Consider the following 26,032-nt stretch of genomic DNA (forward strand, 5'->3'; position numbering starts at 1 on the left):
GTGCTAAAAGAGGTGGAGTTATGCAGATCTAAAACGCGTGGATTGCAGCAGCAGCAAGCCGAAAAGTGCAGGCATGTGAGGGATCTAGAGGTTGACAGCATGTCTTCTTAACGGGAGTCCAGGTGGCCATCTCCACAAATGGACTTTTCAGAATCCTTGGGTGGCACCGTAGTCGGAAACCAATTCTGGTTATCGCTTCTCGGCCTTTTGGCTAAGATCAAGTGTAGTATCTGTTCTTATCAGTTTAATATCTGATACGTCCCCTATCTGGGGACCATATATTAAATGGATTTTTAGAACAGGGAGATGGAAAAAGAGCTTGCTCTGTCCACTCCACGCATTGACCTGGTATTGCAGTATCTCCAGGACCGGTGCACCCCTTCTTTAATGCAGTTTCTAAAATCAGAAAGAATTGAATTCAATGCTTTTTGTTCATTTGGCTTGTTTGTCGGATTTTGGGATGGACTCTTTGGCTTTGCTTTTCTTCTCCTCATTGGATTTTTCATGTTAAAAGTTGCAGAAGCCAGATGACAAGCTCATTTTGGTTCAACTTCAGCAACTGTGCATTGCATTGCCATGTAATGTAATGCAATGCTATCTATCTAGCTCTCCCTCTATACTTCCTTTTGGATAAACAGACATATTAGGCAAGCATTTTGGAGCTTTCACCTAAATAACTACAGGTGGTGAGATAAGCTGCACAATATAATTGACCTTTCAGTATATTGTTGCACACACACCATCTATTTAGCAAATGCCCTTGTTATCAACAGCAGCCTTTTAAACTCACCTGAGCTAAAAGGTATGTGAGCTGGTTACTCTGCTGCGCTTAAAATTTCTTTTTTGGTTTGCTACAATGCCTTTTCTGAAACGTTGTCTCCCTCTGCTGGAACACTGACTTCTTTCATTTAATGCCTGCAGACTATAAAAGAGAAACCAACCCAAAAAGTTTGGTTGATTAGTCTGTGGCATTCTTTTAAACTGTTGCTTATGGCGGTCTCTGTGAGCTTCTCAGTGACATTCAGCCATCCAGGTATCCCGCCTGCAGTAGACGGAATGTGGCAATGGAACGCTGGCTGCGCGTGTCATAATAGGCTCTGAGCCTTTATATACCTGCGCACAGCAGCAGCCACCTTCAGTCTGCTGCTGGACAGCCAGCAGCAGCAGCAGCAGCAGGAGAGGTAATTAATCAGCAACCCTCCTGCTAAGGGTAGACAGCTGCTCGTTCCACCCCCCCCCCACCCCCCGCCTTAATTGGTTCTCCTCCCTTCCAACGGTGTTGAGGCGGGTGGGAACAGCCGGGGGTTGAGGGTACTGTGCTAAAAGAGGTGGAGTTATGCAGATCTAAAACGCGTGGATTGCAGCAGCAGCAAGCCGAAAAGTGCAGGCATGTGAGGGATCTAGAGGTTGACAGCATGTCTTCTTAACGGGAGTCCAGGTGGCCATCTCCACAAATGGACTTTTCAGAATCCTTGGGTGGCACCGTAGTCGGAAACCAATTCTGGTTATCGCTTCTCGGCCTTTTGGCTAAGATCAAGTGTAGTATCTGTTCTTATCGCTTCTCGGCTTTTTGGCTAAGATCAAGTGTAGTATCTTTTGAAAAGGCGGTTTTGGATGTTGGCCGCCCTAGTAGATTGATACATTATGCACACTGGGGTTTAGGCGCTTGTTAGTACGCCAGGTGGCTAATATAGTCATCTGGTGGAAAGCATGGCCCCCCAGGATCGACGCCATTGGGCCGGGGAAGATCGAAAGCCCGAAGTGTGAAGTGCCCCAGGAGTGGTGACCCTGGGGTGCCTTAACTCACTGGGATTGGGAACCCCACTTGAGTTTATGGCACATTTGCACAAGCACTTCAAATTTTCTTTCTTCGCACACACCCTTATTCCGGGCCTTCTGGCCTTAGGATGGGGAATTTTTCAATTCCCGGTCGAAGGTCCGGGCAGTATTATACTGTGAAACCTTCACTATTTATTTAATTTCTTTGTCACTGTGTGTCCACTTATTCACGTGTGTCACGTCCTACTAGGATTTTGTCGGGATGCGGTTCCCTTACGGGTTCCTCTCTTGGCAGGTCTAGGGGGGGAGTGTGTGGCCATCAGGTTCCGCTCCCCCCTGAACCCCCCTGGCTCTCCTCTTTCGGGAGGAGAGCGTTGTTGGCTCCCCTCTTCCGGGAGGGGAGCACAGTCTTTGGCTCCCAGTGCCTTGCTCGGGTGAGAACTCGGGCAGGTGCTGGGGGTAAGATTGGGTCGCCTCTGGCTTCGGCTGGAGGTGGCTTTTTGTCCCTGTTCCTCGCTGTGGCCTTTTGGCTCGGAGGGACGGGGAATGGTTTGGGGGACCCTTCTCCTTTTTGAGAGGGTTTCAAGAAGACCAGCATCCTAGTGCACTTTTTTTGTGGCACTTGTCACTTTTTTAAGCGCACTCGGGTTTTGTACACGAATTCGGGCTAAAAAAAAAAAAAAAAAAAAAAAAAAAATCTGTTCTTATCAGTTTAATATCTGATACGTCCCCTATCTGGGGACCATATATTAAATGGATTTTTAGAACAGGGAGATGGAAAAAGAGCTTGCTCTGTCCACTCCACGCATTGACCTGGTATTGCAGTATCTCCAGGACCGGTGCACCCCTTCTTTAATGCAGTTTCTAAAATCAGAAAGAATTGAATTCAATGCTTTTTGTTCATTTGGCTTGTTTGTCGGATTTTGGGATGGACTCTTTGGCTTTGCTTTTCTTCTCCTCATTGGATTTTTCATGTTAAAAGTTGCAGAAGCCAGATGACAAGCTCATTTTGGTTCAACTTCAGCAACTGTGCATTGCATTGCCATGTAATGTAATGCAATGCTATCTATCTAGCTCTCCCACTATACTTCCTTTTGGATAAACAGACATATTAGGCAAGCATTTTGGAGCTTTCACCTAAATAACTACAGGTGGTGAGATAAGCTGCACAATATAATTGACCTTTCAGTATATTGTTGCACACACCATCTATTTAGCAAATGCCCTTGTTATCAACAGCAGCCTTTTAAACTCACCTGAGCTAACAGGTATGTGAGCTGGTTACTCTGCTGCGCTTAAAATTTCTTTTTTGGTTTGCTACAATGCCTTTTCTGAAACGTTGTCTCCCTCTGCTGGAACACTGACTTCTTTCATTTAATGCCTGCAGACTATAAAAGAGAAACCAACCCAAAAAGTTTGGTTGATTAGTCTGTGGCATTCTTTTAAACTGTTGCTTATGGCGGTCTCTGTGAGCTTCTCAGTGACATTCAGCCATCCAGGTATCCCGCCTGCAGTAGACGGAATGTGGCAATGGAACGCTGGCTGCGCGTGTCATAATAGGCTCTGAGCCTTTATATACCTGCGCACAGCAGCAGCCACCTTCAGTCTGCTGCTGGACAGCCAGCAGCAGCAGCAGCAGCAGGAGAGGTAATTAATCAGCAACCCTCCTGCTAAGGGTAGACAGCTGCTCGTTCCACCCCCCCCCCCCCCGCCTTAATTGGTTCTCCTCCCTTCCAACGGTGTTGAGGCGGGTGGGAACAGCCGGGGGTTGAGGGTACTGTGCTAAAAGAGGTGGAGTTATGCAGATCTAAAACGCGTGGATTGCAGCAGCAGCAAGCCGAAAAGTGCAGGCATGTGAGGGATCTAGAGGTTGACAGCATGTCTTCTTAACGGGAGTCCAGGTGGCCATCTCCACAAATGGACTTTTCAGAATCCTTGGGTGGCACCGTAGTCGGAAACCAATTCTGGTTATCGCTTCTCGGCCTTTTGGCTAAGATCAAGTGTAGTATCTGTTCTTATCAGTTTAATATCTGATACGTCCCCTATCTGGGGACCATATATTAAATGGATTTTTAGAACAGGGAGATGGAAAAAGAGCTTGCTCTGTCCACTCCACGCATTGACCTGGTATTGCAGTATCTCCAGGACCGGTGCACCCCTTCTTTAATGCAGTTTCTAAAATCAGAAAGAATTGAATTCAATGCTTTTTGTTCATTTGGCTTGTTTGTCGGATTTTGGGATGGACTCTTTGGCTTTGCTTTTCTTCTCCTCATTGGATTTTTCATGTTAAAAGTTGCAGAAGCCAGATGACAAGCTCATTTTGGTTCAACTTCAGCAACTGTGCATTGCATTGCCATGTAATGTAATGCAATGCTATCTATCTAGCTCTCCCTCTATACTTCCTTTTGGATAAACAGACATATTAGGCAAGCATTTTGGAGCTTTCACCTAAATAACTACAGGTGGTGAGATAAGCTGCACAATATAATTGACCTTTCAGTATATTGTTGCACACACACCATCTATTTAGCAAATGCCCTTGTTATCAACAGCAGCCTTTTAAACTCACCTGAGCTAACAGGTATGTGAGCTGGTTACTCTGCTGCGCTTAAAATTTATTTTTTGGTTTGCTACAATGCCTTTTCTGAAACGTTGTCTCCCTCTGCTGGAACACTGACTTCTTTCATTTAATGCCTGCAGACTATAAAAGAGAAACCAACCCAAAAAGTTTGGTTGATTAGTCTGTGGCATTCTTTTAAACTGTTGCTTATGGCGGTCTCTGTGAGCTTCTCAGTGACATTCAGCCATCCAGGTATCCCGCCTGCAGTAGACGGAATGTGGCAATGGAACGCTGGCTGCGCGTGTCATAATAGGCTCTGAGCCTTTATATACCTGCGCACAGCAGCAGCCACCTTCAGTCTGCTGCTGGACAGCCAGCAGCAGCAGCAGCAGCAGGAGAGGTAATTAATCAGCAACCCTCCTGCTAAGGGTAGACAGCTGCTCGTTCCACCCCCCCCCCGCCTTAATTGGTTCTCCTCCCTTCCAACGGTGTTGAGGCGGGTGGGAACAGCCGGGGGTTGAGGGTACTGTGCTAAAAGAGGTGGAGTTATGCAGATCTAAAACGCGTGGATTGCAGCAGCAGCAAGCCGAAAAGTGCAGGCATGTGAGGGATCTAGAGGTTGACAGCATGTCTTCTTAACGGGAGTCCAGGTGGCCATCTCCACAAATGGACTTTTCAGAATCCTTGGGTGGCACCGTAGTCGGAAACCAATTCTGGTTATCGCTTCTCGGCCTTTTGGCTAAGATCAAGTGTAGTATCTGTTCTTATCAGTTTAATATCTGATACGTCCCCTATCTGGGGACCATATATTAAATGGATTTTTAGAACAGGGAGATGGAAAAAGAGCTTGCTCTGTCCACTCCACGCATTGACCTGGTATTGCAGTATCTCCAGGACCGGTGCACCCCTTCTTTAATGCAGTTTCTAAAATCAGAAAGAATTGAATTCAATGCTTTTTGTTCATTTGGCTTGTTTGTCGGATTTTGGGATGGACTCTTTGGCTTTGCTTTTCTTCTCCTCATTGGATTTTTCATGTTAAAAGTTGCAGAAGCCAGATGACAAGCTCATTTTGGTTCAACTTCAGCAACTGTGCATTGCATTGCCATGTAATGTAATGCAATGCTATCTATCTAGCTCTCCCTCTATACTTCCTTTTGGATAAACAGACATATTAGGCAAGCATTTTGGAGCTTTCACCTAAATAACTACAGGTGGTGAGATAAGCTGCACAATATAATTGACCTTTCAGTATATTGTTGCACACACACCATCTATTTAGCAAATGCCCTTGTTATCAACAGCAGCCTTTTAAACTCACCTGAGCTAACAGGTATGTGAGCTGGTTACTCTGCTGCGCTTAAAATTTATTTTTTGGTTTGCTACAATGCCTTTTCTGAAACGTTGTCTCCCTCTGCTGGAACACTGACTTCTTTCATTTAATGCCTGCAGACTATAAAAGAGAAACCAACCCAAAAAGTTTGGTTGATTAGTCTGTGGCATTCTTTTAAACTGTTGCTTATGGCGGTCTCTGTGAGCTTCTCAGTGACATTCAGCCATCCAGGTATCCCGCCTGCAGTAGACGGAATGTGGCAATGGAACGCTGGCTGCGCGTGTCATAATAGGCTCTGAGCCTTTATATACCTGCGCACAGCAGCAGCCACCTTCAGTCTGCTGCTGGACAGCCAGCAGCAGCAGCAGCAGCAGGAGAGGTAATTAATCAGCAACCCTCCTGCTAAGGGTAGACAGCTGCTCGTTCCACCCCCCCCCCCCGCCTTAATTGGTTCTCCTCCCTTCCAACGGTGTTGAGGCGGGTGGGAACAGCCGGGGGTTGAGGGTACTGTGCTAAAAGAGGTGGAGTTATGCAGATCTAAAACGCGTGGATTGCAGCAGCAGCAAGCCGAAAAGTGCAGGCATGTGAGGGATCTAGAGGTTGACAGCATGTCTTCTTAACGGGAGTCCAGGTGGCCATCTCCACAAATGGACTTTTCAGAATCCTTGGGTGGCACCGTAGTCGGAAACCAATTCTGGTTATCGCTTCTCGGCCTTTTGGCTAAGATCAAGTGTAGTATCTGTTCTTATCAGTTTAATATCTGATACGTCCCCTATCTGGGGACCATATATTAAATGGATTTTTAGAACAGGGAGATGGAAAAAGAGCTTGCTCTGTCCACTCCACGCATTGACCTGGTATTGCAGTATCTCCAGGACCGGTGCACCCCTTCTTTAATGCAGTTTCTAAAATCAGAAAGAATTGAATTCAATGCTTTTTGTTCATTTGGCTTGTTTGTCGGATTTTGGGATGGACTCTTTGGCTTTGCTTTTCTTCTCCTCATTGGATTTTTCATGTTAAAAGTTGCAGAAGCCAGATGACAAGCTCATTTTGGTTCAACTTCAGCAACTGTGCATTGCATTGCCATGTAATGTAATGCAATGCTATCTATCTAGCTCTCCCTCTATACTTCCTTTTGGATAAACAGACATATTAGGCAAGCATTTTGGAGCTTTCACCTAAATAACTACAGGTGGTGAGATAAGCTGCACAATATAATTGACCTTTCAGTATATTGTTGCACACACACCATCTATTTAGCAAATGCCCTTGTTATCAACAGCAGCCTTTTAAACTCACCTGAGCTAACAGGTATGTGAGCTGGTTACTCTGCTGCGCTTAAAATTTCTTTTTTGGTTTGCTACAATGCCTTTTCTGAAACGTTGTCTCCCTCTGCTGGAACACTGACTTCTTTCATTTAATGCCTGCAGACTATAAAAGAGAAACCAACCCAAAAAGTTTGGTTGATTAGTCTGTGGCATTCTTTTAAACTGTTGCTTATGGCGGTCTCTGTGAGCTTCTCAGTGACATTCAGCCATCCAGGTATCCCGCCTGCAGTAGACGGAATGTGGCAATGGAACGCTGGCTGCGCGTGTCATAATAGGCTCTGAGCCTTTATATACCTGCGCACAGCAGCAGCCACCTTCAGTCTGCTGCTGGACAGCCAGCAGCAGCAGCAGCAGCAGGAGAGGTAATTAATCAGCAACCCTCCTGCTAAGGGTAGACAGCTGCTCGTTCCACCCCCCCCCCGCCTTAATTGGTTCTCCTCCCTTCCAACGGTGTTGAGGCGGGTGGGAACAGCCGGGGGTTGAGGGTACTGTGCTAAAAGAGGTGGAGTTATGCAGATCTAAAACGCGTGGATTGCAGCAGCAGCAAGCCGAAAAGTGCAGGCATGTGAGGGATCTAGAGGTTGACAGCATGTCTTCTTAACGGGAGTCCAGGTGGCCATCTCCACAAATGGACTTTTCAGAATCCTTGGGTGGCACCGTAGTCGGAAACCAATTCTGGTTATCGCTTCTCGGCCTTTTGGCTAAGATCAAGTGTAGTATCTGTTCTTATCAGTTTAATATCTGATACGTCCCCTATCTGGGGACCATATATTAAATGGATTTTTAGAACAGGGAGATGGAAAAAGAGCTTGCTCTGTCCACTCCACGCATTGACCTGGTATTGCAGTATCTCCAGGACCGGTGCACCCCTTCTTTAATGCAGTTTCTAAAATCAGAAAGAATTGAATTCAATGCTTTTTGTTCATTTGGCTTGTTTGTCGGATTTTGGGATGGACTCTTTGGCTTTGCTTTTCTTCTCCTCATTGGATTTTTCATGTTAAAAGTTGCAGAAGCCAGATGACAAGCTCATTTTGGTTCAACTTCAGCAACTGTGCATTGCATTGCCATGTAATGTAATGCAATGCTATCTATCTAGCTCTCCCTCTATACTTCCTTTTGGATAAACAGACATATTAGGCAAGCATTTTGGAGCTTTCACCTAAATAACTACAGGTGGTGAGATAAGCTGCACAATATAATTGACCTTTCAGTATATTGTTGCACACACACCATCTATTTAGCAAATGCCCTTGTTATCAACAGCAGCCTTTTAAACTCACCTGAGCTAACAGGTATGTGAGCTGGTTACTCTGCTGCGCTTAAAATTTATTTTTTGGTTTGCTACAATGCCTTTTCTGAAACGTTGTCTCCCTCTGCTGGAACACTGACTTCTTTCATTTAATGCCTGCAGACTATAAAAGAGAAACCAACCCAAAAAGTTTGGTTGATTAGTCTGTGGCATTCTTTTAAACTGTTGCTTATGGCGGTCTCTGTGAGCTTCTCAGTGACATTCAGCCATCCAGGTATCCCGCCTGCAGTAGACGGAATGTGGCAATGGAACGCTGGCTGCGCGTGTCATAATAGGCTCTGAGCCTTTATATACCTGCGCACAGCAGCAGCCACCTTCAGTCTGCTGCTGGACAGCCAGCAGCAGCAGCAGCAGCAGGAGAGGTAATTAATCAGCAACCCTCCTGCTAACGGTAGACAGCTGCTCGTTCCACCCCCCCCCCGCCTTAATTGGTTCTCCTCCCTTCCAACGGTGTTGAGGCGGGTGGGAACAGCCGGGGGTTGAGGGTACTGTGCTAAAAGAGGTGGAGTTATGCAGATCTAAAACGCGTGGATTGCAGCAGCAGCAAGCCGAAAAGTGCAGGCATGTGAGGGATCTAGAGGTTGACAGCATGTCTTCTTAACGGGAGTCCAGGTGGCCATCTCCACAAATGGACTTTTCAGAATCCTTGGGTGGCACCGTAGTCGGAAACCAATTCTGGTTATCGCTTCTCGGCCTTTTGGCTAAGATCAAGTGTAGTATCTGTTCTTATCAGTTTAATATCTGATACGTCCCCTATCTGGGGACCATATATTAAATGGATTTTTAGAACAGGGAGATGGAAAAAGAGCTTGCTCTGTCCACTCCACGCATTGACCTGGTATTGCAGTATCTCCAGGACCGGTGCACCCCTTCTTTAATGCAGTTTCTAAAATCAGAAAGAATTGAATTCAATGCTTTTTGTTCATTTGGCTTGTTTGTCGGATTTTGGGATGGACTCTTTGGCTTTGCTTTTCTTCTCCTCATTGGATTTTTCATGTTAAAAGTTGCAGAAGCCAGATGACAAGCTCATTTTGGTTCAACTTCAGCAACTGTGCATTGCATTGCCATGTAATGTAATGCAATGCTATCTATCTAGCTCTCCCTCTATACTTCCTTTTGGATAAACAGACATATTAGGCAAGCATTTTGGAGCTTTCACCTAAATAACTACAGGTGGTGAGATAAGCTGCACAATATAATTGACCTTTCAGTATATTGTTGCACACACACCATCTATTTAGCAAATGCCCTTGTTATCAACAGCAGCCTTTTAAACTCACCTGAGCTAAAAGGTATGTGAGCTGGTTACTCTGCTGCGCTTAAAATTTCTTTTTTGGTTTGCTACAATGCCTTTTCTGAAACGTTGTCTCCCTCTGCTGGAACACTGACTTCTTTCATTTAATGCCTGCAGACTATAAAAGAGAAACCAACCCAAAAAGTTTGGTTGATTAGTCTGTGGCATTCTTTTAAACTGTTGCTTATGGCGGTCTCTGTGAGCTTCTCAGTGACATTCAGCCATCCAGGTATCCCGCCTGCAGTAGACGGAATGTGGCAATGGAACGCTGGCTGCGCGTGTCATAATAGGCTCTGAGCCTTTATATACCTGCGCACAGCAGCAGCCACCTTCAGTCTGCTGCTGGACAGCCAGCAGCAGCAGCAGCAGCAGGAGAGGTAATTAATCAGCAACCCTCCTGCTAAGGGTAGACAGCTGCTCGTTCCACCCCCCCCCACCCCCCGCCTTAATTGGTTCTCCTCCCTTCCAACGGTGTTGAGGCGGGTGGGAACAGCCGGGGGTTGAGGGTACTGTGCTAAAAGAGGTGGAGTTATGCAGATCTAAAACGCGTGGATTGCAGCAGCAGCAAGCCGAAAAGTGCAGGCATGTGAGGGATCTAGAGGTTGACAGCATGTCTTCTTAACGGGAGTCCAGGTGGCCATCTCCACAAATGGACTTTTCAGAATCCTTGGGTGGCACCGTAGTCGGAAACCAATTCTGGTTATCGCTTCTCGGCCTTTTGGCTAAGATCAAGTGTAGTATCTGTTCTTATCGCTTCTCGGCTTTTTGGCTAAGATCAAGTGTAGTATCTTTTGAAAAGGCGGTTTTGGATGTTGGCCGCCCTAGTAGATTGATACATTATGCACACTGGGGTTTAGGCGCTTGTTAGTACGCCAGGTGGCTAATATAGTCATCTGGTGGAAAGCATGGCCCCCCAGGATCGACGCCATTGGGCCGGGGAAGATCGAAAGCCCGAAGTGTGAAGTGCCCCAGGAGTGGTGACCCTGGGGTGCCTTAACTCACTGGGATTGGGAACCCCACTTGAGTTTATGGCACATTTGCACAAGCACTTCAAATTTTCTTTCTTCGCACACACCCTTATTCCGGGCCTTCTGGCCTTAGGATGGGGAATTTTTCAATTCCCGGTCGAAGGTCCGGGCAGTATTATACTGTGAAACCTTCACTATTTATTTAATTTCTTTGTCACTGTGTGTCCACTTATTCACGTGTGTCACGTCCTACTAGGATTTTGTCGGGATGCGGTTCCCTTACGGGTTCCTCTCTTGGCAGGTCTAGGGGGGGAGTGTGTGGCCATCAGGTTCCGCTCCCCCCTGAACCCCCCTGGCTCTCCTCTTTCGGGAGGAGAGCGTTGTTGGCTCCCCTCTTCCGGGAGGGGAGCACAGTCTTTGGCTCCCAGTGCCTTGCTCGGGTGAGAACTCGGGCAGGTGCTGGGGGTAAGATTGGGTCGCCTCTGGCTTCGGCTGGAGGTGGCTTTTTGTCCCTGTTCCTCGCTGTGGCCTTTTGGCACGGAGGGACGGGGAATGGTTTGGGGGACCCTTCTCCTTTTGGAGAGGGTTTCAAGAAGACCAGCATCCTAGTGCACTTTTTTTGTGGCACTTGTCACTTTTTTAAGCGCACTCGGGTTTTGTACACGAATTCGGGCTAAAAAAAAAAAAAAAAAAAAAAAAAAAAATCTGTTCTTATCAGTTTAATATCTGATACGTCCCCTATCTGGGGACCATATATTAAATGGATTTTTAGAACAGGGAGATGGAAAAAGAGCTTGCTCTGTCCACTCCACGCATTGACCTGGTATTGCAGTATCTCCAGGACCGGTGCACCCCTTCTTTAATGCAGTTTCTAAAATCAGAAAGAATTGAATTCAATGCTTTTTGTTCATTTGGCTTGTTTGTCGGATTTTGGGATGGACTCTTTGGCTTTGCTTTTCTTCTCCTCATTGGATTTTTCATGTTAAAAGTTGCAGAAGCCAGATGACAAGCTCATTTTGGTTCAACTTCAGCAACTGTGCATTGCATTGCCATGTAATGTAATGCAATGCTATCTATCTAGCTCTCCCACTATACTTCCTTTTGGATAAACAGACATATTAGGCAAGCATTTTGGAGCTTTCACCTAAATAACTACAGGTGGTGAGATAAGCTGCACAATATAATTGACCTTTCAGTATATTGTTGCACACACACCATCTATTTAGCAAATGCCCTTGTTATTAACAGCAGCCTTTTAAACTCACCTGAGCTAACAGGTATGTGAGCTGGTTACTCTGCTGCGCTTAAAATTTCTTTTTTGGTTTGCTACAATGCCTTTTCTGAAACGTTGTCTCCCTCTGCTGGAACACTGACTTCTTTCATTTAATGCCTGCAGACTATAAAAGAGAAACCAACCCAAAAAGTTTGGTTGATTAGTCTGTGGCATTCTTTTAAACTGTTGCTTATGGCGGTCTCTGTGAGCTTCTCAGTGACATTCAGCCATCCAGGTATCCCGCCTGCAGTAGACGGAATGTGGCAATGGAACGCTGGCTGCGCATGTCATAATAGGCTCTGAGCCTTTATATACCTGCGCACAGCAGCAGCCACCTTCAGTCTGCTGCTGGACAGCCAGCAGCAGCAGCAGCAGCAGGAGAGGTAATTAATCAGCAACCCTCCTGCTAAGGGTAGACAGCTGCTCGTTCCACCCCCCCCCCCCCGCCTTAATTGGTTCTCCTCCCTTCCAACGGTGTTGAGGCGGGTGGGAACAGCCGGGGGTTGAGGGTACTGTGCTAAAAGAGGTGGAGTTATGCAGATCTAAAACGCGTGGATTGCAGCAGCAGCAAGCCGAAAAGTGCAGGCATGTGAGGGATCTAGAGGTTGACAGCATGTCTTCTTAACGGGAGTCCAGGTGGCCATCTCCACAAATGGACTTTTCAGAATCCTTGGGTGGCACCGTAGTCGGAAACCAATTCTGGTTATCGCTTCTCGGCCTTTTGGCTAAGATCAAGTGTAGTATCTGTTCTTATCAGTTTAATATCTGATACGTCCCCTATCTGGGGACCATATATTAAATGGATTTTTAGAACAGGGAGATGGAAAAAGAGCTTGCTCTGTCCACTCCACGCATTGACCTGGTATTGCAGTATCTCCAGGACCGGTGCACCCCTTCTTTAATGCAGTTTCTAAAATCAGAAAGAATTGAATTCAATGCTTTTTGTTCATTTGGCTTGTTTGTCGGATTTTGGGATGGACTCTTTGGCTTTGCTTTTCTTCTCCTCATTGGATTTTTCATGTTAAAAGTTGCAGAAGCCAGATGACAAGCTCATTTTGGTTCAACTTCAGCAACTGTGCATTGCATTGCCATGTAATGTAATGCAATGCTATCTATCTAGCTCTCCCTCTATACTTCCTTTTGGATAAACAGACATATTAGGCAAGCATTTTGGAGCTTTCACCTAAATAACTACAGGTGGTGAGATAAGCTGCACAATATAATTGACCTTTCAGTATATTGTTGCACACACACCATCTATTTAGCAAATGCCCTTGTTATCAACAGCAGCCTTTTAAACTCACCTGAGCTAACAGGTATGTGAGCTGGTTACTCTGCTGCGCTTAAAATTTCTTTTTTGGTTTGCTACAATGCCTTTTCTGAAACGTTGTCTCCCTCTGCTGGAACACTGACTTCTTTCATTTAATGCCTGCAGACTATAAAAGAGAAACCAACCCAAAAAGTTTGGTTGATTAGTCTGTGGCATTCTTTTAAACTGTTGCTTATGGCGGTCTCTGTGAGCTTCTCAGTGACATTCAGCCATCCAGGTATCCCGCCTGCAGCAGACGGAATGTGGCAATGGAACGCTGGCTGCGCGTGTCATAATAGGCTCTGAGCCTTTATATACCTGCGCACAGCAGCAGCCACCTTCAGTCTGCTGCTGGACAGCCAGCAGCAGCAGCAGGAGAGGTAATTAATCAGCAACCCTTCTGCTAAGGGTAGACAGCTGCTCGTTCCACCCCCCCCCCCGCCTTAATTGGTTCTCCTCCCTTCCAACGGTGTTGAGGCGGGTGGGAACAGCCGGGGGTTGAGGGTACTGTGCTAAAAGAGGTGGAGTTATGCAGATCTAAAACGCGTGGATTGCAGCAGCAGCAAGCCGAAAAGTGCAGGCATGTGAGGGATCTAGAGGTTGACAGCATGTCTTCTTAACGGGAGTCCAGGTGGCCATCTCCACAAATGGACTTTTCAGAATCCTTGGGTGGCACCGTAGTCGGAAACCAATTCTGGTTATCGCTTCTCGGCCTTTTGGCTAAGATCAAGTGTAGTATCTGTTCTTATCAGTTTAATATCTGATACGTCCCCTATCTGGGGACCATATATTAAATGGATTTTTAGAACAGGGAGATGGAAAAAGAGCTTGCTCTGTCCACTCCACGCATTGACCTGGTATTGCAGTATCTCCAGGACCGGTGCACCCCTTCTTTAATGCAGTTTCTAAAATCAGAAAGAATTGAATTCAATGCTTTTTGTTCATTTGGCTTGTTTGTCGGATTTTGGGATGGACTCTTTGGCTTTGCTTTTCTTCTCCTCATTGGATTTTTCATGTTAAAAGTTGCAGAAGCCAGATGACAAGCTCATTTTGGTTCAACTTCAGCAACTGTGCATTGCATTGCCATGTAATGTAATGCAATGCTATCTATCTAGCTCTCCCTCTATACTTCCTTTTGGATAAACAGACATATTAGGCAAGCATTTTGGAGCTTTCACCTAAATAACTACAGGTGGTGAGATAAGCTGCACAATATAATTGACCTTTCAGTATATTGTTGCACACACACCATCTATTTAGCAAATGCCCTTGTTATCAACAGCAGCCTTTTAAACTCACCTGAGCTAACAGGTATGTGAGCTGGTTACTCTGCTGCGCTTAAAATTTCTTTTTTGGTTTGCTACAATGCCTTTTCTGAAACGTTGTCTCCCTCTGCTGGAACACTGACTTCTTTCATTTAATGCCTGCAGACTATAAAAGAGAAACCAACCCAAAAAGTTTGGATGATTAGTCTGTGGCATTCTTTTAAACTGTTGCTTATGGCGGTCTCTGTGAGCTTCTCAGTGACATTCAGCCATCCAGGTATCCCGCCTGCAGTAGACGGAATGTGGCAATGGAACGCTGGCTGCGCGTGTCATAATAGGCTCTGAGCCTTTATATACCTGCGCACAGCAGCAGCCACCTTCAGTCTGCTGCTGGACAGCCAGCAGCAGCAGCAGCAGCAGGAGAGGTAATTAATCAGCAACCCTCCTGCTAAGGGTAGACAGCTGCTCGTTCCACCCCCCCCCCCGCCTTAATTGGTTCTCCTCCCTTCCAACGGTGTTGAGGCGGGTGGGAACAGCCGGGGGTTGAGGGTACTGTGCTAAAAGAGGTGGAGTTATGCAGATCTAAAACGCGTGGATTGCAGCAGCAGCAAGCCGAAAAGTGCAGGCATGTGAGGGATCTAGAGGTTGACAGCATGTCTTCTTAACGGGAGTCCAGGTGGCCATCTCCACAAATGGACTTTTCAGAATCCTTGGGTGGCACCGTAGTCGGAAACCAATTCTGGTTATCGCTTCTCGGCCTTTTGGCTAAGATCAAGTGTAGTATCTGTTCTTATCAGTTTAATATCTGATACGTCCCCTATTTGGGGACCATATATTAAATGGATTTTTAGAACAGGGAGATGGAAAAAGAGCTTGCTCTGTCCACTCCACGCATTGACCTGGTATTGCAGTATCTCCAGGACCGGTGCACCCCTTCTTTAATGCAGTTTCTAAAATCAGAAAGAATTGAATTCAATGCTTTTTGTTCATTTGGCTTGTTTGTCGGATTTTGGGATGGACTCTTTGGCTTTGCTTTTCTTCTCATTGGATTTTTCATGTTAAAAGTTGCAGAAGCCAGATGACAAGCTCATTTTGGTTCAACTTCAGCAACTGTGCATTGCATTGCCATGTAATGTAATGCAATGCTATCTATCTAGCTCTCCCTCTATACTTCCTTTTGGATAAACAGACATATTAGGCAAGCATTTTGGAGCTTTCACCTAAATAACTACAGGTGGTGAGATAAGCTGCACAATATAATTGACCTTTCAGTATATTGTTGCACACACACCATCTATTTAGCAAATGCCCTTGTTATCAACAGCAGCCTTTTAAACTCACCTGAGCTAACAGGTATGTGAGCTGGTTACTCTGCTGCGCTTAAAATTTCTTTTTTGGTTTGCTACAATGCCTTTTCTGAAACGTTGTCTCCCTCTGCTGGAACACTGACTTCTTTCATTTAATGCCTGCAGACTATAAAAGAGAAACCAACCCAAAAAGTTTGGTTGATTAGTCTGTGGCATTCTTTTAAACTGTTGCTTATGGCGGTCTCTGTGAGCTTCTCAGTGACATTCAGCCATCCAGGTATCCCGCCTGCAGTAGACGGAATGTGGCAATGGAACGCTGGCTGCGCGTGTCATAATAGGCTCTGAGCCTTTATATACCTGCGCACAGCAGCAGCCACCTTCAGTCTGCTGCTGGACAGCCAGCAGCAGCAGCAGCAGCAGGAGAGGTAATTAATCAGCAACCCTCCTGCTAAGGGTAGACAGCTGCTCGTTCCACCCCCCCCCCCCCGCCTTAATTGGTTCTCCTCCCTTCCAACGGTGTTGAGGCGGGTGGGAACAGCCGGGGGTTGAGGGTACTGTGCTAAAAGAGGTGGAGTTATGCAGATCTAAAACGCGTGGATTGCAGCAGCAGCAAGCCGAAAAGTGCAGGCATGTGAGGGATCTAGAGGTTGACAGCATGTCTTCTTAACGGGAGTCCAGGTGGCCATCTCCACAAATGGACTTTTCAGAATCCTTGGGTGGCACCGTAGTCGGAAACCAATTCTGGTTATCGCTTCTTGGCCTTTTGGCTACGTCCCCTATCTGGGGACCATATATTAAATGGATTTTTAGAACAGGGAGATGGAAAAAGAGCTTGCTCTGTCCACTCCACGCATTGACCTGGTATTGCAGTATCTCCAGGACCGGTGCACCCCTTCTTTAATGCAGTTTCTAAAATCAGAAAGAATTGAATTCAATGCTTTTTGTTCATTTGGCTTGTTTGTCGGATTTTGGGATGGACTCTTTGGCTTTGCTTTTCTTCTCCTCATTGGATTTTTCATGTTAAAAGTTGCAGAAGCCAGATGACAAGCTCATTTTGGTTCAACTTCAGCAACTGTGCATTGCATTGCCATGTAATGTAATGCAATGCTATCTATCTAGCTCTCCCTCTATACTTCCTTTTGGATAAACAGACATATTAGGCAAGCATTTTGGAGCTTTCACCTAAATAACTACAGGTGGTGAGATAAGCTGCACAATATAATTGACCTTTCAGTATATTGTTGCACACACACCATCTATTTAGCAAATGCCCTTGTTATCAACAGCAGCCTTTTAAACTCACCTGAGCTAACAGGTATGTGAGCTGGTTACTCTGCTGCACTTAAAATTTCTTTTTTGGTTTGCTACAATGCCTTTTCTGAAACGTTGTCTCCCTCTGCTGGAACACTGACTTCTTTCATTTAATGCCTGCAGACTATAAAAGAGAAACCAACCCAAAAAGTTTGGATGATTAGTCTGTGGCATTCTTTTAAACTGTTGCTTATGGCGGTCTCTGTGAGCTTCTCAGTGACATTCAGCCATCCAGGTATCCCGCCTGCAGTAGACGGAATGTGGCAATGGAACGCTGGCTGCGCGTGTCATAATAGGCTCTGAGCCTTTATATACCTGCGCACAGCAGCAGCCACCTTCAGTCTGCTGCTGGACAGCCAGCAGCAGCAGCAGCAGCAGGAGAGGTAATTAATCAGCAACCCTCCTGCTAAGGGTAGACAGCTGCTCGTTCCACCCCCCCCCCCCCGCCTTAATTGGTTCTCCTCCCTTCCAACGGTGTTGAGGCGGGTGGGAACAGCCGGGGGTTGAGGGTACTGTGCTAAAAGAGGTGGAGTTATGCAGATCTAAAACGCGTGGATTGCAGCAGCAGCAAGCCGAAAAGTGCAGGCATGTGAGGGATCTAGAGGTTGACAGCATGTCTTCTTAACGGGAGTCCAGGTGGCCATCTCCACAAATGGACTTTTCAGAATCCTTGGGTGGCACCGTAGTCGGAAACCAATTCTGGTTATCGCTTCTCGGCCTTTTGGCTAAGATCAAGTGTAGTATCTGTTCTTATCAGTTTAATATCTGATACGTCCCCTATCTGGGGACCATATATTAAATGGATTTTTAGAACAGGGAGATGGAAAAAGAGTTTGCTCTGTCCACTCCACGCATTGACCTGGTATTGCAGTATCTCCAGGACCGGTGCACCCCTTCTTTAATGCAGTTTCTAAAATCAGAAAGAATTGAATTCAATGCTTTTTGTTCATTTGGCTTGTTTGTCGGATTTTGGGATGGACTCTTTGGCTTTGCTTTTCTTCTCATTGGATTTTTCATGTTAAAAGTTGCAGAAGCCAGATGACAAGCTCATTTTGGTTCAACTTCAGCAACTGTGCATTGCATTGCCATGTAATGTAATGCAATGCTATCTATCTAGCTCTCCCTCTATACTTCCTTTTGGATAAACAGACATATTAGGCAAGCATTTTGGAGCTTTCACCTAAATAACTACAGGTGGTGAGATAAGCTGCACAATATAATTGACCTTTCAGTATATTGTTGCACACACACCATCTATTTAGCAAATGCCCTTGTTATCAACAGCAGCCTTTTAAACTCACCTGAGCTAACAGGTATGTGAGCTGGTTACTCTGCTGCGCTTAAAATTTCTTTTTTGGTTTGCTACAATGCCTTTTCTGAAACGTTGTCTCCCTCTGCTGGAACACTGACTTCTTTCATTTAATGCCTGCAGACTATAAAAGAGAAACCAACCCAAAAAGTTTGGTTGATTAGTCTGTGGCATTCTTTTAAACTGTTGCTTATGGCGGTCTCTGTGAGCTTCTCAGTGACATTCAGCCATCCAGGTATCCCGCCTGCAGTAGACGGAATGTGGCAATGGAACGCTGGCTGCGCGTGTCATAATAGGCTCTGAGCCTTTATATACCTGCGCACAGCAGCAGCCACCTTCAGTCTGCTGCTGGACAGCCAGCAGCAGCAGCAGCAGCAGGAGAGGTAATTAATCAGCAACCCTCCTGCTAAGGGTAGACAGCTGCTCGTTCCACCCCCCCCCCCCCCGCCTTAATTGGTTCTCCTCCCTTCCAACGGTGTTGAGGCGGGTGGGAACAGCCGGGGGTTGAGGGTACTGTGCTAAAAGAGGTGGAGTTATGCAGATCTAAAACGCGTGGATTGCAGCAGCAGCAAGCCGAAAAGTGCAGGCATGTGAGGGATCTAGAGGTTGACAGCATGTCTTCTTAACGGGAGTCCAGGTGGCCATCTCCACAAATGGACTTTTCAGAATCCTTGGGTGGCACCGTAGTCGGAAACCAATTCTGGTTATCGCTTCTCGGCCTTTTGGCTAAGATCAAGTGTAGTATCTGTTCTTATCAGTTTAATATCTGATACGTCCCCTATCTGGGGACCATATATTAAATGAATTTTTAGAACAGGGAGATGGAAAAAGAGCTTGCTCTGTCCACTCCACGCATTGACCTGGTATTGCAGTATCTCCAGGACCGGTGCACCCCTTCTTTAATGCAGTTTCTAAAATCAGAAAGAATTGAATTCAATGCTTTTTGTTCATTTGGCTTGTTTGTCGGATTTTGGGATGGACTCTTTGGCTTTGCTTTTCTTCTCCTCATTGGATTTTTCATGTTAAAAGTTGCAGAAGCCAGATGACAAGCTCATTTTGGTTCAACTTCAGCAACTGTGCATTGCATTGCCATGTAATGTAATGCAATGCTATCTATCTAGCTCTCCCTCTATACTTCCTTTTGGATAAACAGACATATTAGGCAAGCATTTTGGAGCTTTCACCTAAATAACTACAGGTGGTGAGATAAGCTGCACAATATAATTGACCTTTCAGTATATTGTTGCACACACACCATCTATTTAGCAAATGCCCTTGTTATCAACAGCAGCCTTTTAAACTCACCTGAGCTAACAGGTATGTGAGCTGGTTACTCTGCTGCGCTTAAAATTTCTTTTTTGGTTTGCTACAATGCCTTTTCTGAAACGTTGTCTCCCTCTGCTGGAACACTGACTTCTTTCATTTAATGCCTGCAGACTATAAAAGAGAAACCAACCCAAAAAGTTTGGTTGATTAGTCTGTGGCATTCTTTTAAACTGTTGCTTATGGCGGTCTCTGTGAGCTTCTCAGTGACATTCAGCCATCCAGGTATCCCGCCTGCAGTAGACGGAATGTGGCAATGGAACGCTGGCTGCGCGTGTCATAATAGGCTCTGAGCCTTTATATACCTGCGCACAGCAGCAGCCACCTTCAGTCTGCTGCTGGACAGCCAGCAGCAGCAGCAGCAGCAGGAGAGGTAATTAATCAGCAACCCTCCTGCTAAGGGTAGACAGCTGCTCGTTCCACCCCCCCCCCCCCCCCGCCTTAATTGGTTCTCCTCCCTTCCAACGGTGTTGAGGCGGGTGGGAACAGCCGGGGGTTGAGGGTACTGTGCTAAAAGAGGTGGAGTTATGCAGATCTAAAACGCGTGGATTGCAGCAGCAGCAAGCCGAAAAGTGCAGGCATGTGAGGGATCTAGAGGTTGACAGCATGTCTTCTTAACGGGAGTCCAGGTGGCCATCTCCACAAATGGACTTTTCAGAATCCTTGGGTGGCACCGTAGTCGGAAACCAATTCTGGTTATCGCTTCTTGGCCTTTTGGCTAAGATCAAGTGTAGTATCTGTTCTTATCAGTTTAATATCTGATACGTCCCCTATCTGGGGACCATATATTAAATGGATTTTTAGAACAGGGAGATGGAAAAAGAGCTTGCTCTGTCCACTCCACGCATTGACCTGGTATTGCAGTATCTCCAGGACCGGTGCACCCCTTCTTTAATGCAGTTTCTAAAATCAGAAAGAATTGAATTCAATGCTTTTTGTTCATTTGGCTTGTTTGTCGGATTTTGGGATGGACTCTTTGGCTTTGCTTTTCTTCTCCTCATTGGATTTTTCATGTTAAAAGTTGCAGAAGCCAGATGACAAGCTCATTTTGGTTCAACTTCAGCAACTGTGCATTGCATTGCCATGTAATGTAATGCAATGCTATCTATCTAGCTCTCCCTCTATACTTCCTTTTGGATAAACAGACATATTAGGCAAGCATTTTGGAGCTTTCACCTAAATAACTACAGGTGGTGAGATAAGCTGCACAATATAATTGACCTTTCAGTATATTGTTGCACACACACCATCTATTTAGCAAATGCCCTTGTTATCAACAGCAGCCTTTTAAACTCACCTGAGCTAACAGGTATGTGAGCTGGTTACTCTGCTGCGCTTAAAATTTCTTTTTTGGTTTGCTACAATGCCTTTTCTGAAACGTTGTCTCCCTCTGCTGGAACACTGACTTCTTTCATTTAATGCCTGCAGACTATAAAAGAGAAACCAACCCAAAAAGTTTGGTTGATTAGTCTGTGGCATTCTTTTAAACTGTTGCTTATGGCGGTCTCTGTGAGCTTCTCAGTGACATTCAGCCATCCAGGTATCCCGCCTGCAGTAGACGGAATGTGGCAATGGAACGCTGGCTGCGCGTGTCATAATAGGCTCTGAGCCTTTATATACCTGCGCACAGCAGCAGCCACCTTCAGTCTGCTGCTGGACAGCCAGCAGCAGCAGCAGCAGCAGGAGAGGTAATTAATCAGCAACCCTCCTGCTAAGGGTAGACAGCTGCTCGTTCCACCCCCCCCCCCGCCTTAATTGGTTCTCCTCCCTTCCAACGGTGTTGAGGCGGGTGGGAACAGCTGGGGGTTGAGGGTACTGTGCTAAAAGAGGTGGAGTTATGCAGATCTAAAACACGTGGATTGCAGCAGCAGCAAGCCGAAAAGTGCAGGCATGTGAGGGATCTAGAGGTTGACAGCATGTCTTCTTAACGGGAGTCCAGGTGGCCATCTCCACAAATGGACTTTTCAGAATCCTTGGGTGGCACCGTAGTCGGAAACCAATTCTGGTTATCGCTTCTCGGCCTTTTGGCTAAGATCAAGTGTAGTATCTGTTCTTATCAGTTTAATATCTGATACGTCCCCTATCTGGGGACCATATATTAAATGGATTTTTAGAACAGGGAGATGGAAAAAGAGCTTGCTCTGTCCACTCCACGCATTGACCTGGTATTGCAGTATCTCCAGGACCGGTGCACCCCTTCTTTAATGCAGTTTCTAAAATCAGAAAGAATTGAATTCAATGCTTTTTGTTCATTTGGCTTGTTTGTCGGATTTTGGGATGGACTCTTTGGCTTTGCTTTTCTTCTCCTCATTGGATTTTTCATGTTAAAAGTTGCAGAAGCCAGATGACAAGCTCATTTTGGTTCAACTTCAGCAACTGTGCATTGCATTGCCATGTAATGTAATGCAATGCTATCTATCTAGCTCTCCCTCTATACTTCCTTTTGGATAAACAGACATATTAGGCAAGCATTTTGGAGCTTTCACCTAAATAACTACAGGTGGTGAGATAAGCTGCACAATATAATTGACCTTTCAGTATATTGTTGCACACACACCATCTATTTAGCAAATGCCCTTGTTATCAACAGCAGCCTTTTAAACTCACCTGAGCTAACAGGTATGTGAGCTGGTTACTCTGCTGCGCTTAAAATTTCTTTTTTGGTTTGCTACAATGCCTTTTCTGAAACGTTGTCTCCCTCTGCTGGAACACTGACTTCTTTCATTTAATGCCTGCAGACTATAAAAGAGAAACCAACCCAAAAAGTTTGGTTGATTAGTCTGTGGCATTCTTTTAAACTGTTGCTTATGGCGGTCTCTGTGAGCTTCTCAGTGACATTCAGCCATCCAGGTATCCCGCCTGCAGTAGACGGAATGTGGCAATGGAACGCTGGCTGCGCGTGTCATAATAAGCTCTGAGCCTTTATATACCTGCGCACAGCAGCAGCCACCTTCAGTCTGCTGCTGGACAGCCAGCAGCAGCAGCAGCAGGAGAGGTAATTAATCAGCAACCCTCCTGCTAAGGGTAGACAGCTGCTCGTTCCACCCCCCCCCCGCCTTAATTGGTTCTCCTCCCTTCCAACGGTGTTGAGGCGGGTGGGAACGGCCGGGGGTTGAGGGTACTGTGCTAAAAGAGGTGGAGTTATGCAGATCTAAAACGCGTGGATTGCAGCAGCAGCAAGCCGAAAAGTGCAGGCATGTGAGGGATCTAGAGGTTGACAGCATGTCTTCTTAACGGGAGTCCAGGTGGCCATCTCCACAAATGGACTTTTCAGAATCCTTGGGTGGCACCGTAGTCGGAAACCAATTCTGGTTATCGCTTCTCGGCCTTTTGGCTAAGATCAAGTGTAGTATCTGTTCTTATCAGTTTAATATCTGATACGTCCCCTATCTGGGGACCATATATTAAATGGATTTTTAGAACAGGGAGATGGAAAAAGAGCTTGCTCTGTCCACTCCACGCATTGACCTGGTATTGCAGTATCTCCAGGACCGGTGCACCCCTTTCTTTAATGCAGTTTCTAAAATCAGAAAGAATTGAATTCAATGCTTTTTGTTCATTTGGCTTGTTTGTCGGATTTTGGGATGGACTCTTTGGCTTTGCTTTTCTTCTCCTCATTGGATTTTTCATGTTAAAAGTTGCAGAAGCCAGATGACAAGCTCATTTTGGTTCAACTTCAGCAACTGTGCATTGCATTGCCATGTAATGTAATGCAATGCTATCTATCTAGCTCTCCCTCTATACTTCCTTTTGGATAAACAGACATATTAGGCAAGCATTTTGGAGCTTTCACCTAAATAACTACAGGTGGTGAGATAAGCTGCACAATATAATTGACCTTTCAGTATATTGTTGCACACACACCATCTATTTAGCAAATGCCCTTGTTATCAACAGCAGCCTTTTAAACTCACCTGAGCTAACAGGTATGTGAGCTGGTTACTCTGCTGCGCTTAAATTTCTTTTTTGGTTTGCTACAATGCCTTTTCTGAAACGTTGTCTCCCTCTGCTGGAACACTGACTTCTTTCATTTAATGCCTGCAGACTATAAAAGAGAAACCAACCCAAAAGTTTGGTTGATTAGTCTGTGGCATTCTTTTAAACTGTTGCTTATGGCGGTCTCTGTGAGCTTCTCAGTGACATTCAGCCATCCAGGTATCCCGCCTGCAGTAGACGGAATGTGGCAATGGAACGCTGGCTGCGCGTGTCATAATAGGCTCTGAGCCTTTATATACCTGCGCACAGCAGCAGCCACCTTCAGTCTGCTGCTGGACAGCCAGCAGCAGCAGCAGCAGCAGGAGAGGTAATTAATCAGCAACCCTCCTGCTAAGGGTAGACAGCTGCTCGTTCCACCCCCCCCCGCCTTAATTGGTTCTCCTCCCTTCCCAACGGGTGTTGAGGCGGGTGGGAACAGCCGGGGGTTGAGGGTACTGTGCTAAAAGAGGTGGAGTTATGCAGATCTAAAACGCGTGGATTGCAGCAGCAGGCAAGCCGAAAAGTGCAGGCATGTGAGGGATCTAGAGGTTGACAGCATGTCTTCTTAACGGGAGTCCAGGTGGCCATCTCCACAAATGGACTTTTCAGAATCCTTGGGTGGCACCGTAGTCGGAAACCAATTCTGGTTATCGCTTCTCGGCCTTTTGGCTAAGATCAAGTGTAGTATCTGTTCTTATCAGTTTAATATCTGATACGTCCCCTATCTGGGGACCATATATTAAATGGATTTTTAGAACAGGGAGATGGAAAAAGAGCTTGCTCTGTCCACTCCACGCATTGACCTGGTATTGCAGTATCTCCAGGACCGGTGCACCCCTTCTTTAATGCAGTTTCTAAAATCAGAAAGAATTGAATTCAATGCTTTTTGTTCATTTGGCTTGTTTGTCGGATTTTGGGATGGACTCTTTGGCTTTGCTTTTCTTCTCCTCATTGGATTTTTCATGTTAAAAGTTGCAGAAGCCAGATGACAAGCTCATTTTGGTTCAACTTCAGCAACTGTGCATTGCATTGCCATGTAATGTAATGCAATGCTATCTATCTAGCTCTCCCTCTATACTTCCTTTTGGATAAACAGACATATTAGGCAAGCATTTTGGAGCTTTCACCTAAATAACTACAGGTGGTGAGATAAGCTGCACAATATAATTGACCTTTCAGTATATTGTTGCACACACACCATCTATTTAGCAAATGCCCTTGTTATCAACAGCAGCCTTTTAAACTCACCTGAGCTAACAGGTATGTGAGCTGGTTACTCTGCTGCGCTTAAAATTTCTTTTTTGGTTTGCTACAATGCCTTTTCTGAAACGTTGTCTCCCTCTGCTGGAACACTGACTTCTTTCATTTAATGCCTGCAGACTATAAAAGAGAAACCAACCCAAAAAGTTTGGTTGATTAGTCTGTGGCATTCTTTTAAACTGTTGCTTATGACGGTCTCTGTGAGCTTCTCAGTGACATTCAGCCATCCAGGTATCCCGCCTGCAGTAGTCGGAATGTGACAATGGAACGCTGGCTGCGCGTGTCATAATAGGCTCTGAGCCTTTATATACCTGCGCACAGCAGCAGCCACCTTCAGTCTGCTGCTGGACAGCCAGCAGCAGCAGCAGCAGCAGGAGAGGTAATTAATCAGCAACCCTCCTGCTAAGGGTAGACAGCTGCTCGTTCCACCCCCCCCCCCCCGCCTTAATTGGTTCTCCTCCCTTCCAACGGTGTTGAGGCGGGTGGGAACAGCCGGGGGTTGAGGGTACTGTGCTAAAAGAGGTGGAGTTATGCAGATCTAAAACGCGTGGATTGCAGCAGCAGCAAGCCGAAAAGTGCAGGCATGTGAGGGATCTAGAGGTTGACAGCATGTCTTCTTAACGGGAGTCCAGGTGGCCATCTCCACAAATGGACTTTTCAGAATCCTTGGGTGGCACCGTAGTCGGAAACCAATTCTGGTTATCGCTTCTCGGCCTTTTGGCTAAGATCAAGTGTAGTATCTGTTCTTATCAGTTTAATATCTGATACGTCCCCTATCTGGGGACCATATATTAAATGGATTTTTAGAACAGGGAGATGGAAAAAGAGCTTGCTCTGTCCACTCCACGCATTGACCTGGTATTGCAGTATCTCCAGGACCGGTGCACCCCTTCTTTAATGCAGTTTCTAAAATCAGAAAGAATTGAATTCAATGCTTTTTGTTCATTTGGCTTGTTTGTCGGATTTTGGGATGGACTCTTTGGCTTTGCTTTTCTTCTCCTCATTGGATTTTTCATGTTAAAAGTTGCAGAAGCCAGATGACAAGCTCATTTTGGTTCAACTTCAGCAACTGTGCATTGCATTGCCATGTAATGTAATGCAATGCTATCTATCTAGCTCTCCCTCTATACTT

The 26,032-nt window shown here is 45.8% G+C and overlaps 16 non-coding genes and 5 pseudogenes across 16 annotated transcripts; all 21 read left to right on the plus strand.

Moving 5' to 3' along the window:
* Positions 1-191: 191 nt before the first annotated feature.
* Positions 192-382, plus strand: LOC141160595 (U2 spliceosomal RNA). The gene has a single exon (XR_012250350.1). It is a non-coding gene; the product is annotated as a U2 spliceosomal RNA (small nuclear RNA).
* Positions 383-1,507: 1,125 nt separating this feature from the next.
* On the plus strand, positions 1,508-1,598 carry LOC141160268 (U2 spliceosomal RNA; annotated as a pseudogene).
* An 808-nt stretch (positions 1,599-2,406) lies between these two features.
* LOC141160214 (U2 spliceosomal RNA) lies at positions 2,407-2,629 on the plus strand (annotated as a pseudogene).
* A 1,120-nt stretch (positions 2,630-3,749) lies between these two features.
* Positions 3,750-3,940, plus strand: LOC141160596 (U2 spliceosomal RNA). The gene has a single exon (XR_012250351.1). It is a non-coding gene; the product is annotated as a U2 spliceosomal RNA (small nuclear RNA).
* A 1,118-nt stretch (positions 3,941-5,058) lies between these two features.
* On the plus strand, positions 5,059-5,249 carry LOC141160598 (U2 spliceosomal RNA). Its single transcript, XR_012250353.1, has one exon. It is a non-coding gene; the product is annotated as a U2 spliceosomal RNA (small nuclear RNA).
* Positions 5,250-6,369: 1,120 nt separating this feature from the next.
* On the plus strand, positions 6,370-6,560 carry LOC141160601 (U2 spliceosomal RNA). The gene has a single exon (XR_012250354.1). It is a non-coding gene; the product is annotated as a U2 spliceosomal RNA (small nuclear RNA).
* Positions 6,561-7,678: 1,118 nt separating this feature from the next.
* On the plus strand, positions 7,679-7,869 carry LOC141160602 (U2 spliceosomal RNA). The gene has a single exon (XR_012250355.1). It is a non-coding gene; the product is annotated as a U2 spliceosomal RNA (small nuclear RNA).
* Positions 7,870-8,987: 1,118 nt separating this feature from the next.
* LOC141160603 (U2 spliceosomal RNA) lies at positions 8,988-9,178 on the plus strand. The gene has a single exon (XR_012250356.1). It is a non-coding gene; the product is annotated as a U2 spliceosomal RNA (small nuclear RNA).
* A 1,124-nt stretch (positions 9,179-10,302) lies between these two features.
* On the plus strand, positions 10,303-10,393 carry LOC141160270 (U2 spliceosomal RNA; annotated as a pseudogene).
* An 808-nt stretch (positions 10,394-11,201) lies between these two features.
* On the plus strand, positions 11,202-11,425 carry LOC141160216 (U2 spliceosomal RNA; annotated as a pseudogene).
* Positions 11,426-12,546: 1,121 nt separating this feature from the next.
* LOC141160604 (U2 spliceosomal RNA) lies at positions 12,547-12,737 on the plus strand. The gene has a single exon (XR_012250357.1). It is a non-coding gene; the product is annotated as a U2 spliceosomal RNA (small nuclear RNA).
* A 1,113-nt stretch (positions 12,738-13,850) lies between these two features.
* On the plus strand, positions 13,851-14,041 carry LOC141160606 (U2 spliceosomal RNA). The gene has a single exon (XR_012250359.1). It is a non-coding gene; the product is annotated as a U2 spliceosomal RNA (small nuclear RNA).
* Positions 14,042-15,160: 1,119 nt separating this feature from the next.
* On the plus strand, positions 15,161-15,351 carry LOC141160597 (U2 spliceosomal RNA). The gene has a single exon (XR_012250352.1). It is a non-coding gene; the product is annotated as a U2 spliceosomal RNA (small nuclear RNA).
* A 1,118-nt stretch (positions 15,352-16,469) lies between these two features.
* LOC141160256 (U2 spliceosomal RNA) lies at positions 16,470-16,617 on the plus strand (annotated as a pseudogene).
* Positions 16,618-17,738: 1,121 nt separating this feature from the next.
* LOC141159804 (U2 spliceosomal RNA) lies at positions 17,739-17,929 on the plus strand. The gene has a single exon (XR_012249801.1). It is a non-coding gene; the product is annotated as a U2 spliceosomal RNA (small nuclear RNA).
* A 1,119-nt stretch (positions 17,930-19,048) lies between these two features.
* Positions 19,049-19,239, plus strand: LOC141160472 (U2 spliceosomal RNA). Its single transcript, XR_012250230.1, has one exon. It is a non-coding gene; the product is annotated as a U2 spliceosomal RNA (small nuclear RNA).
* Positions 19,240-20,363: 1,124 nt separating this feature from the next.
* LOC141159412 (U2 spliceosomal RNA) lies at positions 20,364-20,554 on the plus strand. Its single transcript, XR_012249419.1, has one exon. It is a non-coding gene; the product is annotated as a U2 spliceosomal RNA (small nuclear RNA).
* A 1,119-nt stretch (positions 20,555-21,673) lies between these two features.
* LOC141160607 (U2 spliceosomal RNA) lies at positions 21,674-21,864 on the plus strand. Its single transcript, XR_012250360.1, has one exon. It is a non-coding gene; the product is annotated as a U2 spliceosomal RNA (small nuclear RNA).
* A 1,115-nt stretch (positions 21,865-22,979) lies between these two features.
* On the plus strand, positions 22,980-23,170 carry LOC141160608 (U2 spliceosomal RNA). Its single transcript, XR_012250361.1, has one exon. It is a non-coding gene; the product is annotated as a U2 spliceosomal RNA (small nuclear RNA).
* A 1,119-nt stretch (positions 23,171-24,289) lies between these two features.
* LOC141160609 (U2 spliceosomal RNA) lies at positions 24,290-24,480 on the plus strand. The gene has a single exon (XR_012250362.1). It is a non-coding gene; the product is annotated as a U2 spliceosomal RNA (small nuclear RNA).
* Positions 24,481-25,601: 1,121 nt separating this feature from the next.
* Positions 25,602-25,792, plus strand: LOC141160610 (U2 spliceosomal RNA). Its single transcript, XR_012250363.1, has one exon. It is a non-coding gene; the product is annotated as a U2 spliceosomal RNA (small nuclear RNA).
* Positions 25,793-26,032: the final 240 nt, after the last annotated feature.

Source organism: Phyllobates terribilis, unplaced genomic scaffold, assembly GCF_046119375.1.
Source record: "Phyllobates terribilis strain yellow unplaced genomic scaffold, ASM4611937v1 Scaffold_8__6_contigs__length_399053987, whole genome shotgun sequence".
Taxonomy (NCBI): Eukaryota; Metazoa; Chordata; class Amphibia; order Anura; family Dendrobatidae; genus Phyllobates; species Phyllobates terribilis.